Source organism: Cololabis saira, unplaced genomic scaffold (assembly GCF_033807715.1).
Source record: "Cololabis saira isolate AMF1-May2022 unplaced genomic scaffold, fColSai1.1 scf101, whole genome shotgun sequence".
NCBI classification, from domain to species: domain Eukaryota; kingdom Metazoa; phylum Chordata; class Actinopteri; order Beloniformes; family Belonidae; genus Cololabis; species Cololabis saira.
Genome location: NW_026906265.1, coordinates 1 through 12,500, shown reverse-complemented (window position 1 = coordinate 12,500; position 12,500 = coordinate 1). Strand labels below are relative to the sequence as shown.

The 12,500-nt window shown below is 45.2% G+C and overlaps 21 non-coding genes across 21 annotated transcripts; all 21 read left to right on the top strand.

Annotated features, from left to right (window-relative positions):
* The first annotated feature begins 378 nt into the window (after positions 1 to 378).
* On the top strand, positions 379 to 497 carry LOC133438240 (5S ribosomal RNA). Its single transcript, XR_009781417.1, has one exon. It is a non-coding gene; the product is annotated as a 5S ribosomal RNA (ribosomal RNA).
* Positions 498 to 696: 199 nt separating this feature from the next.
* On the top strand, positions 697 to 815 carry LOC133438119 (5S ribosomal RNA). The gene has a single exon (XR_009781302.1). It is a non-coding gene; the product is annotated as a 5S ribosomal RNA (ribosomal RNA).
* A 198-nt stretch (positions 816 to 1,013) lies between these two features.
* LOC133438169 (5S ribosomal RNA) lies at positions 1,014 to 1,132 on the top strand. Its single transcript, XR_009781349.1, has one exon. It is a non-coding gene; the product is annotated as a 5S ribosomal RNA (ribosomal RNA).
* A 217-nt stretch (positions 1,133 to 1,349) lies between these two features.
* LOC133438218 (5S ribosomal RNA) lies at positions 1,350 to 1,468 on the top strand. The gene has a single exon (XR_009781395.1). It is a non-coding gene; the product is annotated as a 5S ribosomal RNA (ribosomal RNA).
* Positions 1,469 to 1,667: 199 nt separating this feature from the next.
* Positions 1,668 to 1,786, top strand: LOC133438152 (5S ribosomal RNA). The gene has a single exon (XR_009781333.1). It is a non-coding gene; the product is annotated as a 5S ribosomal RNA (ribosomal RNA).
* Positions 1,787 to 7,473: 5,687 nt separating this feature from the next.
* Positions 7,474 to 7,592, top strand: LOC133438129 (5S ribosomal RNA). The gene has a single exon (XR_009781311.1). It is a non-coding gene; the product is annotated as a 5S ribosomal RNA (ribosomal RNA).
* Positions 7,593 to 7,791: 199 nt separating this feature from the next.
* LOC133438128 (5S ribosomal RNA) lies at positions 7,792 to 7,910 on the top strand. Its single transcript, XR_009781310.1, has one exon. It is a non-coding gene; the product is annotated as a 5S ribosomal RNA (ribosomal RNA).
* Positions 7,911 to 8,127: 217 nt separating this feature from the next.
* LOC133438098 (5S ribosomal RNA) lies at positions 8,128 to 8,246 on the top strand. The gene has a single exon (XR_009781282.1). It is a non-coding gene; the product is annotated as a 5S ribosomal RNA (ribosomal RNA).
* Positions 8,247 to 8,445: 199 nt separating this feature from the next.
* On the top strand, positions 8,446 to 8,564 carry LOC133438233 (5S ribosomal RNA). The gene has a single exon (XR_009781410.1). It is a non-coding gene; the product is annotated as a 5S ribosomal RNA (ribosomal RNA).
* Positions 8,565 to 8,763: 199 nt separating this feature from the next.
* LOC133438232 (5S ribosomal RNA) lies at positions 8,764 to 8,882 on the top strand. The gene has a single exon (XR_009781409.1). It is a non-coding gene; the product is annotated as a 5S ribosomal RNA (ribosomal RNA).
* A 217-nt stretch (positions 8,883 to 9,099) lies between these two features.
* On the top strand, positions 9,100 to 9,218 carry LOC133438104 (5S ribosomal RNA). Its single transcript, XR_009781288.1, has one exon. It is a non-coding gene; the product is annotated as a 5S ribosomal RNA (ribosomal RNA).
* A 217-nt stretch (positions 9,219 to 9,435) lies between these two features.
* LOC133438254 (5S ribosomal RNA) lies at positions 9,436 to 9,554 on the top strand. Its single transcript, XR_009781429.1, has one exon. It is a non-coding gene; the product is annotated as a 5S ribosomal RNA (ribosomal RNA).
* A 213-nt stretch (positions 9,555 to 9,767) lies between these two features.
* Positions 9,768 to 9,886, top strand: LOC133438182 (5S ribosomal RNA). The gene has a single exon (XR_009781362.1). It is a non-coding gene; the product is annotated as a 5S ribosomal RNA (ribosomal RNA).
* A 199-nt stretch (positions 9,887 to 10,085) lies between these two features.
* LOC133438052 (5S ribosomal RNA) lies at positions 10,086 to 10,204 on the top strand. The gene has a single exon (XR_009781238.1). It is a non-coding gene; the product is annotated as a 5S ribosomal RNA (ribosomal RNA).
* Positions 10,205 to 10,403: 199 nt separating this feature from the next.
* On the top strand, positions 10,404 to 10,522 carry LOC133438206 (5S ribosomal RNA). Its single transcript, XR_009781384.1, has one exon. It is a non-coding gene; the product is annotated as a 5S ribosomal RNA (ribosomal RNA).
* A 199-nt stretch (positions 10,523 to 10,721) lies between these two features.
* LOC133438231 (5S ribosomal RNA) lies at positions 10,722 to 10,840 on the top strand. Its single transcript, XR_009781408.1, has one exon. It is a non-coding gene; the product is annotated as a 5S ribosomal RNA (ribosomal RNA).
* Positions 10,841 to 11,057: 217 nt separating this feature from the next.
* Positions 11,058 to 11,176, top strand: LOC133438058 (5S ribosomal RNA). The gene has a single exon (XR_009781244.1). It is a non-coding gene; the product is annotated as a 5S ribosomal RNA (ribosomal RNA).
* Positions 11,177 to 11,375: 199 nt separating this feature from the next.
* LOC133438204 (5S ribosomal RNA) lies at positions 11,376 to 11,494 on the top strand. The gene has a single exon (XR_009781382.1). It is a non-coding gene; the product is annotated as a 5S ribosomal RNA (ribosomal RNA).
* A 217-nt stretch (positions 11,495 to 11,711) lies between these two features.
* LOC133438167 (5S ribosomal RNA) lies at positions 11,712 to 11,830 on the top strand. The gene has a single exon (XR_009781348.1). It is a non-coding gene; the product is annotated as a 5S ribosomal RNA (ribosomal RNA).
* A 199-nt stretch (positions 11,831 to 12,029) lies between these two features.
* LOC133438252 (5S ribosomal RNA) lies at positions 12,030 to 12,148 on the top strand. Its single transcript, XR_009781427.1, has one exon. It is a non-coding gene; the product is annotated as a 5S ribosomal RNA (ribosomal RNA).
* Positions 12,149 to 12,347: 199 nt separating this feature from the next.
* On the top strand, positions 12,348 to 12,466 carry LOC133438203 (5S ribosomal RNA). Its single transcript, XR_009781381.1, has one exon. It is a non-coding gene; the product is annotated as a 5S ribosomal RNA (ribosomal RNA).
* Positions 12,467 to 12,500: the final 34 nt, after the last annotated feature.

The window sequence follows — 12,500 nt, the reverse complement described above, 5'->3', positions numbered from 1 at the left end:
TGCTACCTCACCGAACTGCTCCACCGCTACACTCCCTCCCGCAGCCTCCGCTCCTCTGACGCCAACCTCCTGTCCCTTCCAGTCAGAACCAAGCACCGGACCTGGGGCGACAGGGCCTTCTCCATCGCTGCACCCACCCTCTGGAACTCCCTCCCCAAAAACATCCGTGACTGTACAGACCTCCCAGCATTCAAATCCCATCTCAAAACTCACCTTTACAGAACTGCTTTTAATGTGTGATTAATGTCCTGTCTCATGTTGTGTCCTTTTGTACTGTCCTGTGTAATTGTAATTTGTATTATGTGTTTTGTTTTAATGTAAAGCGTCTTTGAGTGCCCAGAAAAGCGCTATATAAATAAAATGTATTATTATTATTATTATTACGGCCATACCAGCCTGGATGCGCCCGATCTCGTCTGATCTCGGAAGCTAAGCAGGGTCAAGCCTGGTTAGTACTTGGATGGGAGACCGCCTGGGAATACCAGGTGCTGTAAGCTTTTTCAACCAGCAGAGAGCGCTCTCGCTTAATCTACCCACACATATTTCAACGTGGTAAGAGCGACAGCTCACGTCCTAAAGTGTTTTGCACATGGTTAAGGCACTTTAACTCCAACAAATAAAACCAACAAATCAATGACTTATATTCTATGACTTATCTTCAACTCCATATCAGAGGTATTTCAAGCAGCAGATTCTGCTTAAGGCCATACCAGCCTGGATGCGCCCGATCTCGTCTGATCTCGGAAGCTAAGCAGGGTGGGGCCTGGTTAGTACTTGGATGGGAGACCGCCTGGGAATACCAGGTGCTGTAAGCTTTTTCAACCAGCAGAGAGCGCTCTCGCTTAATCCACCCACACATATTTCAACGTGGTAAGAGCGACAGCTCACGTCCTAAAGTGTTTTGCACATGGTTAAGGCACTTTAACTCCAACAAATAAAACCAACAAATCAATGACTTTTTTCTATGACTTATCTTCAACTCCATATAAGAGGTATTTCAAGCTGCAGCTTCTGCTTACGGCCATACCAGCCTGGATGCGCCCGATCTCGTCTGATCTCGGAAGCTAAGCAGGGTCAAGCCTGGTTAGTACTTGGATGGGTGACCGCCTGGGAATACCAGGTGCTGTAAGCATTTTCAACCAGCAGAGAGCGCTCTTGCTTAATCTACCCACACATATTTCAACGTGGTAACAGCGACAGCTCACGTCCAAAAGTGTTTTTCACATGGTTAAGGCACTTTAACTCCAACAAATAAGCGCTTCTAAATTATTATCACCAACAAATCAATGACTTATATTATATGACTTATCTTCAACTCCATATAAGAGGTATTTCAAGCTGGCGCTTCTGCTTACGGCCATACCAGCCTGGATGCGCCCGATCTTGTCTGATCTCAGAAGCTAAGCAGGGTGGGGCCTGGTTAGTACTTGGATGGGAGACCGCCTGGGAATACCAGGAGCTGTAAGCTTTTTCAACCAGCAGAGAGCGCTCTCGCTTAATCTACCCACACAAATTTCAATGTGGTAACAGCGACAGCTCACGTCCTAAAGTGTTTTGCACATGGTTAAGGCACTTTAAGTCCAACAAATAAAACCAACAAATCAATGACTTATATTCTATGACTTTTCTTCAACTCCATATAAGAGGTATTTCAAGCTGCAGCTTCTGCTTATGGCCATACCAGCCTGGATGCGCCCAATCTCGTCTGATCTCGGAAGCTAAGCAGGGTCGGGCCTGGTTAGTACTTGGATGGGAGACCGTCTGGGAATACCAGGTGCTGTAAGCTTTTTCAACCAGCAGAGAGCGCTGTCGCTTAATCTACCCACACACATTTCAACGTGGTAACAGCGACAGCTCACGTCCTAAAGTGTTATGCACATGGTTAAGGCACTTTTTTTTTTAATTCAAGATCTTTTTATTGAAATTTTCACAAAGTAAAAAAGGTGAAATGCTGCATGTCAATTACAAATATTTTGAGTAGGCATGGGCATGTTAATCATAGCATACACCAGTGTACAAAATATAAAAAACAATTAAACAGTATGAAAAAATATAAAATAGTAACAAAAACAAACTACAGACCAAACTAATCCCTCCCATGTCACTGCTAGATTACTAATCACAATATGAGGTCACTCTAACATCAAAAGCCTGCACTAGCAATACAAAAGAAATATGAAGTATAGTTCACAGGGTCTGGAATGCTTCTAGAAAAGGTCCCCACACTTTCTGGAACTTATTTGATTGCTGAAGCGAGTATCTAATTTTCTCCAGTTTTAAGCAGGACATGATGTCTTCCAGCCATTGTGCACGAGTAGGAGGGAAGGGATCCTTCCACCTGAACAGAATTGCCCGACGAGCCAAAAGGGAGGCAAAAGACAAAGTGTGCCCCTGTGCAGTGGTTAACTTCCTTCCTCCCTCCATGACCCCAAACAGGGCAGTCAGTGGGTTTGGTTCTAATCTGATTTTAAGCACCAGAGAGAGAGTATGAAATACTTCCATCCAGTACTTGTTTAGACATGGGCAGGACCAGTACATGTGGATGAGAGAGGCTTCTGCTACCTTACATCTTACACAGTATGGACTAATATCTGGGTACATGGAGGATAACTTTGCTTTGGAAATATGAGCCCTGTGTACCACTTTAAACTGAATTAAGCAGTGACGTGCGCACAGGGAGGTTGTATTAACCAGTTTGAGTATGGACTCCCAGGTATCCTCTGATAAGGGAAGCCCTAAGTCCTGCTCCCATGCTGCTTTGAGTTTATCTGTAGGGGCACTCCTAAGATCCAGCAACATGCCATAGAAAGACGAAATGAGCCCCTTTTTGAATGGGTCTGTGGCAAGAACCTTGTCAACTGTGGTCAAGCCTATCGATGCACCAGGGCTGGGTGTCTGGGAAAGAACAAAATGTCTAGCCTGAAGATACCTAAAGAAATGTGATTTTGGAAGGCTGAATTTACTACTTAACTGCTCAAAAGATGCCACGGTGCCGTCTATGAACATATCTCTAAAACGATTCATACCCCTCCTGTGCCATTCCTGGAAGGTGGGGTCCTCAAGGGATGGTTTGAAAGAGTGTTTTGATGCAATGGGGCTAAGAAGAGAGAAGCTGTGAAAACCAAAAAACTTCCTAAATTGGGCCCAAATTCTAAGAGAATGTTTAACCACTGGGTTTTTGATTGATTTAAGTGAAGGAAGTGGAAGTGAGGAGCCGAGTAGGGCAGGAATTGACAGGTCATCAGTTGGATGTAACTCCATCGCCACCCAGTCAGGGCGGTCAGCGCCGTCGCAGTAGAAGGACCAGAATGCAAGGCAGCGCAGGTTAGCAGCCCAATAATAATAACGAAAGTTTGGGAGGGCCAGACCACCTGCAGATTTAATTTTTTGAAGGTGAGTTTTGTTCAAACGTGGCCGTTTACCCCGCCATAGGTATGAAGATATAACTGAGTCAAGGGACTGAAAAAAAGAACCAGGAATAAAGAGTGGCAAGGTCTGGAAAAGGTACAAAAATTTAGGTAAAATTGTCATTTTAACTGAATTGATGCGACCCACAAGAGACATTGACAGGGGTGACCATTGTGTAAGGGTTTGTTTGGTCTCATTTAACAATGAGATAAGATTCTCTTGGAGCAGGTCTTTGTGTTTCCTTGTCACATATATGCCTAAATAGGAGAATTTGTCATTTACGATTTTAAAGGGAAAATTGGAAAGGTCTAAAGCATGCGATTCGAGATTGGTAGGGAAAAGCTCACTTTTGCTGAGATTCAGTTTATAGCCTGAGAGTTTCCCAAACTGACTGAGAAGTGACAGCGCAGGGGGTAATGAGGCCAGAGGGTGAGAGATGAAAAGCAAGAGGTCATCGGCATAAAGCGAGACCTTATGTTCCCTGCCACCTCTCCAGATACCGGACACATCCTCACAAGATCGGAGCGCTGTGGCAAGCGGTTCGATAGCCATGTCAAAAAGCATGGGACTAAGGGGGCACCCCTGACGGGTTCCACGATGCAGATTAAATGGTTTTGACCGTTGAGAGTTAGTACGAATTGAGGCTGTTGGGTGTAAATAGAGAAGCTTAATCCACAGAGCAAAGTTCGGACCAAAACCAAACCTGTCCAGCACAGCAAAGAGATAATCCCATTGGACGCGATCAAATGCTTTCTCCGCATCCAGAGAGACAACGCATTCAGGGATAGCCTCAGAGGCAGAGTAGATAATATTGAACAGTCGCCTTGTGTTGAAGTAAGACTGCCTACCTTTATTGAAGCCAGTTTGGTCTTCAGATATAATTGTGGGGAGGGCATTCTCCAGCCTATGGGCTAGGACTTTAGCTAGGATTTTAGCATCTGTGTTTAAGAGGGAGATGGGCCTGTAGGAGGCGCATTCAGTAGGATCCTTCCCTTTTTTAGCTATGAGGGTGATGCAGGCCTCCGAAAAAGAAGGAGGGAGGGAACCGTGGCTGAAGGATTCTGAAAGAACTGTAGATAGCAATGGGGAAAGCAGAGTAGAAAATTTCTTTAGAAATTCCGCCGGGAAGCCATCAGGGCCAGGACATTTACCCGACTGCAGTGAAGAAATGGCTCGAGTAATTTCCATCAGGGATATCGGTTCTTCTAATGTCTTCCTTAGATCTGGTGAAAGACTGGGAATACTAAGACTATTTAAAAAGTCAGCAATCTCATCTCGATCAGTCTGAGATTCCGAGGTGTATAGCTGGGTATAAAAGTCCCTGAATGCTTCATTTATGAGTAAGTGGTCTGTAGTTACATGGCCATTTGGTAATCGAATCTTAGAAATATTTTGTTTAGCCTTAGAGCCTTTAAGTTGGTTGGCTAATAATTTGTCAGATTTGTCTCCATAAACATAAAACCTGGTTTTACTTTTCAGAAGTGACTGTTCAATTGGGTGAGTGGTAAGCAGGTCAAATTTAGTTTTAAGTTCTAGCCGCTTTTTGTAAAGATCTGGGGATTTAGTCCGAGAATATTCTTCATCGACCTCTTTGATTTGGCGGGCAAGGTCTGATCGCTCCCTATAAGATTTTTGCCTCACCCTAGCAGTGTAGGATATAATCTGTCCCCGGAGATAAGCCTTGAGGGAATCCCAGACAGTTAGACTAGACATTCCTGGAGTCATATTCGTGGATAGGAAAAAGGCTATTTCCGTTTCCATTGATTTAACAAAATTTGTGTCCGACAGCAGAGTTGAATTGAATTGCCACTGTCTGTCTCTCTGAGGTAGGTCAGGAAGGGACATGGTTAGAACCACAGGAGCGTGGTCGGAAATGACAATGCTCTGATAAGCACAGGAATGAACCAGGGGAATCAGTTGATTATCAATAAAAAAATAATCAATCCTCGAGTATGTGTGGTGCACTTGTGAGAAAAAGGAGTATTCTCTGTCACATGGATGTAAAGAACGCCACACATCACAAACACCGTAGTCAGAAAGGAACGCCTGAATAAGACGGGCTGACTTACTTGCTGTGCCGGGGTTGGTAGAGGATCGGTCTAGGACTGGGTCGAGCCAGCAATTAAAATCACCACCCAGTATGAGAGAATATGTATTAAGGTCAGGGAGCAGTGAAAACAGTCGTTCAAAAAAGACTGCATCATCTGAATTAGGGGCATAAACGTTCACAAGTACGACCAATGTATTGAATAATTTCCCAGAAACGATCACGTAGCGACCAAACTTGTCAGAAATCACATTGTGCTGCTCAAATGAAACATCCTGACTGATCAGAACTGAAACTCCTCGGGCCTTAGCTTGAAAGGAGGAGTGAAATCTCTGCCCTGACCACCTCGGGAACAGGCGGCTATTATCAGAACTGCGAATATGAGTTTCTTGTAGAAAGGCTATTTCTGTTTTAAGGTGTTTTAGATGTGAGAAGATCCTTTTCCTCTTAACAGGGTGATTCAGACCCTTAACATTCCAGCTCACCAACTTCAAGTATCTACTCATAATATCTAAGAAGAAAAATTAGGTGTGCACAATGACCTAGGCAAAAAAAAAGAAAACGGAAAGGAGGTTGAATGTGACCCACATTAAGTAATGAGTTGAAAAGAGTTAATGCAAAGTTTCTGGCAGTGACATATCCCCCCGACCCACCCACCCCAACTAAGACAGCTGCTATAGAAAAATAAAAAAAAAGCAGCAAGCTCTTCAAAACAAACAAAGTGCAATAACGCATCTTCCTATCCTACACACTAATAGCTTTTGCTCCCGTATCATGGGTGTATACATATTAGCACCTTAAAACGTGTAGATATAAATAAAAAAAAGAAATACCCTCTCAAATCTTGACCTGTAAGTCCCGATATGAGCCCAGAAATATTTGTACAAAAATATTAAATATAAAACGTCCGACTTAAGCAGCGTAAAAGTAAGGTTAACAGCTTACAATTATTACAAAACTTATAGGTAAATCGGAAAAGCTTTTTTTTTTTTTTTTTGTTTTTTTGTTTTTTTTTCTCTCCCTCTTCACCACTTATTTTTCCCCTTTCCTCAAATAGCCAAAAAAAACTGCAAATTAATAATATTTGCAAAGGGGCAGTCCAACTAACAACAGAGAAAATACTGGTTGTCGCGGGGATACTCACCCTCCCCTCAGGAATAATGTGACTCACGTAAAAAAAAAGAGAGAGAAAAAAAAGTCAGTCCGTGAGCGTCAGTGAGCCGCACCGGGCTGCAGGCGGAGCCGTGACAGCCTCCAACAGTCCCGTTACGGCTTGGCGGCGAGCGAGCGGTGCGCTCTGTCTATTTCTGGCGGTGACGGCAGCGTATCGTTCCCGAACACCTCACACAGCAGCTTGGAGAAGAAAGCCGCCGGAGACCCGCTCTCGGTCGACTCCGGTAAGCCCAGGATACGGATGTTCTGCCTTCTGCTCCGGCTTTCCAAATCCACCACCTTGGCCTTCAGCCGAGCATTATCATCCCGTAGAGTCGAGCAGATGCCTTCAAGGTCCGTAACTCGCTGGCTGAGGTCTTCTGTGGCGAGTTCAAGGGACGAAACACGTTGGCCATGGTCCTCGACCGCGAGCCGCGTTTGGTCGAGTTTGGAGTCGAGCTGACTGAAAGTATTTTTGAACTCGGCGGCCAGGGCAGCTCGGTGTTCTTCCAGCAACGTGGTAATGGCCGCCAGGGTTAAGACAGCGCCAGCGTCGTCCTTCTTGCCCGACTTGCCGCTCTTCGAAGCCATCTCGGAGGTAAGTGGGCTCGTTCGAGACAAAAAAAAAGAAAAACAGCAACAGGGAATCCTTTTTAAAGGGGAAAGTTTGAAAGTTTGAGGGCTTGGTGGTTTAAAAAGTTTGGCACTCACGGGAGCACTCACGAAACACGTCTACATCTGCTCACCAACCGGAAGCCTCCGGTTAAGGCACTTTAACTCCAACAAATAAAACCAACAAATCAATGACTTATATTCTATGACTTATCTTCAACTCCATATAAGAAGTATTTCAAGCTGCAGCTTCTGCTTACGGCCATACCAGCCTGGATGCGCCCGATCTCGTCTGATCTCGCAAGCTAAGCAGGGTCGGGCCTGGTTAGTACTTGAATGGGAGACCGCCTGGGAATACCAGGTGCTGTAAGCTTTTTCAACCAGCAGAGAACGCTCACGCTTAATCTACCCACACATATTTCAACGTGGTAACAGCGACAGCTCACGTCCTAAAGTGTTTTGCACATGGTTAAGGCACTTTAACTCCAACAAATAAAACCAACAAATCAATTACTTATATTCTATGACTTATCTTCAACTCCATATAAGAGGTATTTCAAGCTGCAGCTTCTGCTTACGGCCATACCAGCCTGGATGCGCCCGATCTCTTCTGATCTCGGAAGCTAAGCGGGGTCGGGCCTGGTTAGTACTTGGATGGGAGACCGCCTGGAAATACCAGGTGCTGTAAGCTTTTTCAACCAGCAGAGAACGCTCTCGCTTAATCTACCCACACATATTTCAACGTGGTAACAGCGACAGCTCACGTCCTGAAGTGTTTTGCACATGGTTAAGCCACTTTAACTCCAACAAATAAGCGCTTCTAAATTATTATCACCAACAAATCAATGACTTATATTATATGACTTATCTTCAACTCCATATAAGAGGTATTTCAAGCAGCAGCTTCTGCTTACGGCCATACCAGCCTGGATGCGCCCAATCTCGTCTGATCTCGGAAGCTAAGCAGGGTCGGGCCTGGTTAGTACTTGGATGGGAGACCGCCTGGGAATACCAGGTGCTGTAAGCTTTTTCAACCAGCAGAGAGCGCTCTCGCTTAATCTACCCACACATATTTCAACGTGGTAACAGCGACAGCTCACGTCCTAAAGTGTTTTGCACATGGTTAAGGCACTTTAACTCCGACAAATAAAACCAACAAATCAATGACTTATATTCTATGACTTATCTTCAACTCCATATCAGAGGTATTTCAAGCTGCAGCTTGTGCTTACGACCATACCAGCCTGGATGCGCCCTATCTCGTCTGATCTCAGAAGCTAAGCAGGGTCGGGCCTGGTTAGTACTTGGATGGGAGACCGCCTGGGAATACCAGGTGCTGTAAGCTTTTTCAACAAGCAGAGAGCGCTCTCGCTTAATCTACCCACACATATTTCAATGTGGTAACAGCGACAGCTCACGTCCTGAAGTGTTTTGCACATGGTTAAGGCACTTTAACTCCGACAAATAAAACCAACAAATCAATGACTTATATTCTATGACTTATCTTCAACTCCATATCAGAGGTATTTCAAGCTGCAGCTTGTGCTTACGACCATACCAGCCTGGATGCGCCCTATCTCGTCTGATCTCAGAAGCTAAGCAGGGTCGGGCCTGGTTAGTACTTGGATGGGAGACCGCCTGGGAATACCAGGTGCTGTAAGCTTTTTCAACAAGCAGAGAGCGCTCTCGCTTAATCTACCCACACATATTTCAACGTGGTAACAGCGACAGCTCACGTCCTAAAGTGTTTTGCACATGGTTAAGGCACTTTAACTCCAACAAATACGCGCTTCTAAATTATTATCACCAACAAATCAATGACTTCTATTATATCACTTATCTTCAACTCCATATAAGAGGTATTTCAAGCTGCAGCTTCAGCTTACGGCCATACCAGCCTGGATGCGCCCGGACTCGTCTGATCTCGGAAGCTAAGCAGGGTCGGGCCTGGTTAGTACTTGGATGGGAGACCGCCTGGGAATACCAGGTGCTGTAAGCTTTTTCAACCAGCAGAGAGCGCTCTCGCTTAATCTACCCACACATATTTCAACGTGGTAACAGCGACAGCTCACGTCCTAAAGTGTTTTGCACATGGTTAAGGCACTTTAACTCCAACAAATAAGCGCTTCTAAATTATTATCACCAACAAATCAATGACTTGTATTATATGACTTATCTTCAACTCCATATAAGAGGTATTTCAAGCTGCAGCTTCTGCTTACGGCCATACCAGCCTGGATGCGCCCGATCTCGTCTGATCTCGGAAGCTAAGCAGGGTCGGGCCTGGTTAGTACTTGGATGGGAGACCGCCTGGGAATACCAGGTGCTGTAAGCATTTTCAACCAGCAGAGAGCGCTCTTGCTTAATCTACCCACACATATACGTGGTAACAGCGACAGCTCACGTCCTGAAGTGTTTTGCACATGGTTAAGCCACTTTAACTCCAACAAATAAGCGCTTCTAAATTATTATCACCAACAAATCAATGACTTATATTATATGACTTATCTTCAACTCCATATAAGAGGTATTTCAAGCAGCAGCTTCTGCTTACGGCCATACCAGCCTGGATGCGCCCAATCTCGTCTGATCTCGGAAGCTAAGCAGGGTCGGGCCTGGTTAGTACTTGGATGGGAGACTGCATGGGAATACCAGGTGCTGTAAGCATTTTCAACCAGCAGAGAGCGCTCTCGCTTAATCTACCCACACATATTTCAACGTGGTAACAGCGACAGCTCACGTCCTAAAGTGTTTTGCACATGGTTAAGGCACTTTAACTCCAACAAATAAAACCGACAAATCAATGACTTATATTCTATGACTTATCTTCAACTCCATATAAGAGGTATTTCAAGCAGCAGATTCTGCTTACGGCCATGCCAGCCTGGATGCGCCCGATCTCGTCTGATCTCGGAAGCTAAGCAGGGTCGGGCCTGGTTAGTACTTGGATGGGTGACCGCCTGGGAATACCAGGTGCTGTAAGCATTTTCAACCAGCAGAGAGCGGTCTCGCTTAATCTACCCACACATATTTCAACGTGGTAACAGCGACAGCTCACGTCCTAAAGTGTTTTGCACATGGTTAAGGCACTTAAACTCCGACAAATAAAACCAACAAATCAATGACTTATATTCTATGACTTATCTTCAACTCCATATCAGAGGTATTTCAAGCTGCAGCTTCTGCTTACGACCATACCAGCCTGGATGCGCCCGATCTCGTCTGATCTCAGAAGCTAAGCAGGGTCGGGCCTGGTTAGTACTTGGACGGGAGACCGCCTGGGAATACCAGGTGCTGTAAGCTTTTTCAACCAGCAGAGAGCGCTCTCGCTTAATCTACCCACACATATTTCAACGTGGTAACAGCGACAGCTCACGTCCTGAAGTGTTTTGCACATGGTTAAGGCACTTTAACTCCGACAAATAAAACCAACAAATCAATGACTTATATTCTATGACTTATCTTCAACTCCATATCAGAGGTATTTCAAGCTGCAGCTTGTGCTTACGACCATACCAGCCTGGATGCGCCCTATCTCGTCTGATCTCAGAAGCTAAGCAGGGTCGGGCCTGGTTAGTACTTGGATGGGAGACCGCCTGGGAATACCAGGTGCTGTAAGCTTTTTCAACAAGCAGAGAGCGCTCTCGCTTAATCTACCCACACATATTTCAACGTGGTAACAGCGACAGCTCACGTCCTAAAGTGTTTTGCACATGGTTAAGGCACTTTAACTCCAACAAATAAGCGCTTCTAAATTATTATCACCAACAAATCAATGACTTCTATTATATGACTTATCTTCAACTCCATATAAGAGGTATTTCAAGCTGCAGCTTCAGCTTACGGCCGTACCAGCCTGGATGCGCCCGATCTCGTCTGATCTCGGAAGCTAAGCAGGGTCGGGCCTGGTTAGTACTTGGATGGGAGACCGCCTGGGAATACCAGGTGCTGTAAGCTTTTTCAACCAGCAGAGAGCGCTCTCGCTTAATCTACCCACACATATTTCAACGTGGTAACAGCGACAGCTCACGTCCTAAAGTGTTTTGCACATGGTTAAGGCACTTTAACTCCAACAAATAAAACCAACAAATCAATGACTTATATTCTATGACTTATCTTCAACTCCATATCAGAGGTATTTCAAGCTGCAGCTTCTGCTTACGACCATACCAGCCTGGATGCGCCCGATCTCGTCTGATCTCAGAAGCTAAGCAGGGTCGGGCCTGGTTAGTACTTGGACGGGAGACCGCCTGGGAATACCAGGTGCTGTAAGCTTTTTCAACCAGCAGAGAGCGCTCTCGCTTAATCTACCCACACATATTTCAACGTGGTAACAGCGACAGCTCACGTCCTGAAGTGTTTTGCACATGGTTAAGGCACTTTAACTCCAACAAATAAGCGCTTCTAAATTATTATCACCAACAAATCAATGACTTATATTATATGACTTATCTTCAACTCCATATAAGAGGTATTTCAAGCAGCAGCTTCTGCTTACGGCCATACCAGCCTGGATGCGCCCAATCTCGTCTGATCTCGGAAGCTAAGCAGGGTAGGGCCTGGTTAGTACTTGGATGGGAGACTGCATGGGAATACCAGGTGCTGTAAGCATTTTCAACCAGCAGAGAGCGCTCTCGCTTAATCTACCCACACATATTTCAACGTGGTAACAGCGACAGCTCACGTCCTAAAGTGTTTTGCACATGGTTAAGGCACTTTAACTCCAACAAATAAAACCGACAAATCAATGACTTATATTCTATGAATTATCTTCAACTCCATATAAGAGGTATTTCAAGCAGCAGATTCTGCTTACGGCCATACCAGCCTGGATGCGCCCGATCTCGTCTGATCTCGGAAGCTAAGCAGGGTCGGGCCTGGTTAGTACTTGGATGGGAGACCGCCTGGGAATACCAGGTGCTGTAAGCATTTTCAACCAGCAGAGAGCGGTCTCGCTTAATCTACCCACACATATTTCAACGTGGTAACAGCGACAGCTCACGTCCTAAAGTGTTTTGCACATGGTTAAGGCACTTAAACTCCGACAAATAAAACCAACAAATCAATGACTTATATTCTATGACTTATCTTCAACTCCATATCAGAGGTATTTCAAGCTGCAGCTTCTGCTTACGACCATACCAGCCTGGATGCGCCCGATCTCGTCTGATCTCAGAAGCTAAGCAGGGTCGGGCCTGGTTAGTACTTGGACGGGAGACCGCCTGGGAATACCAGGTGCTGTAAGCTTTTTCAACCAGCAGAGAGCGCTCTCGCTTAATCT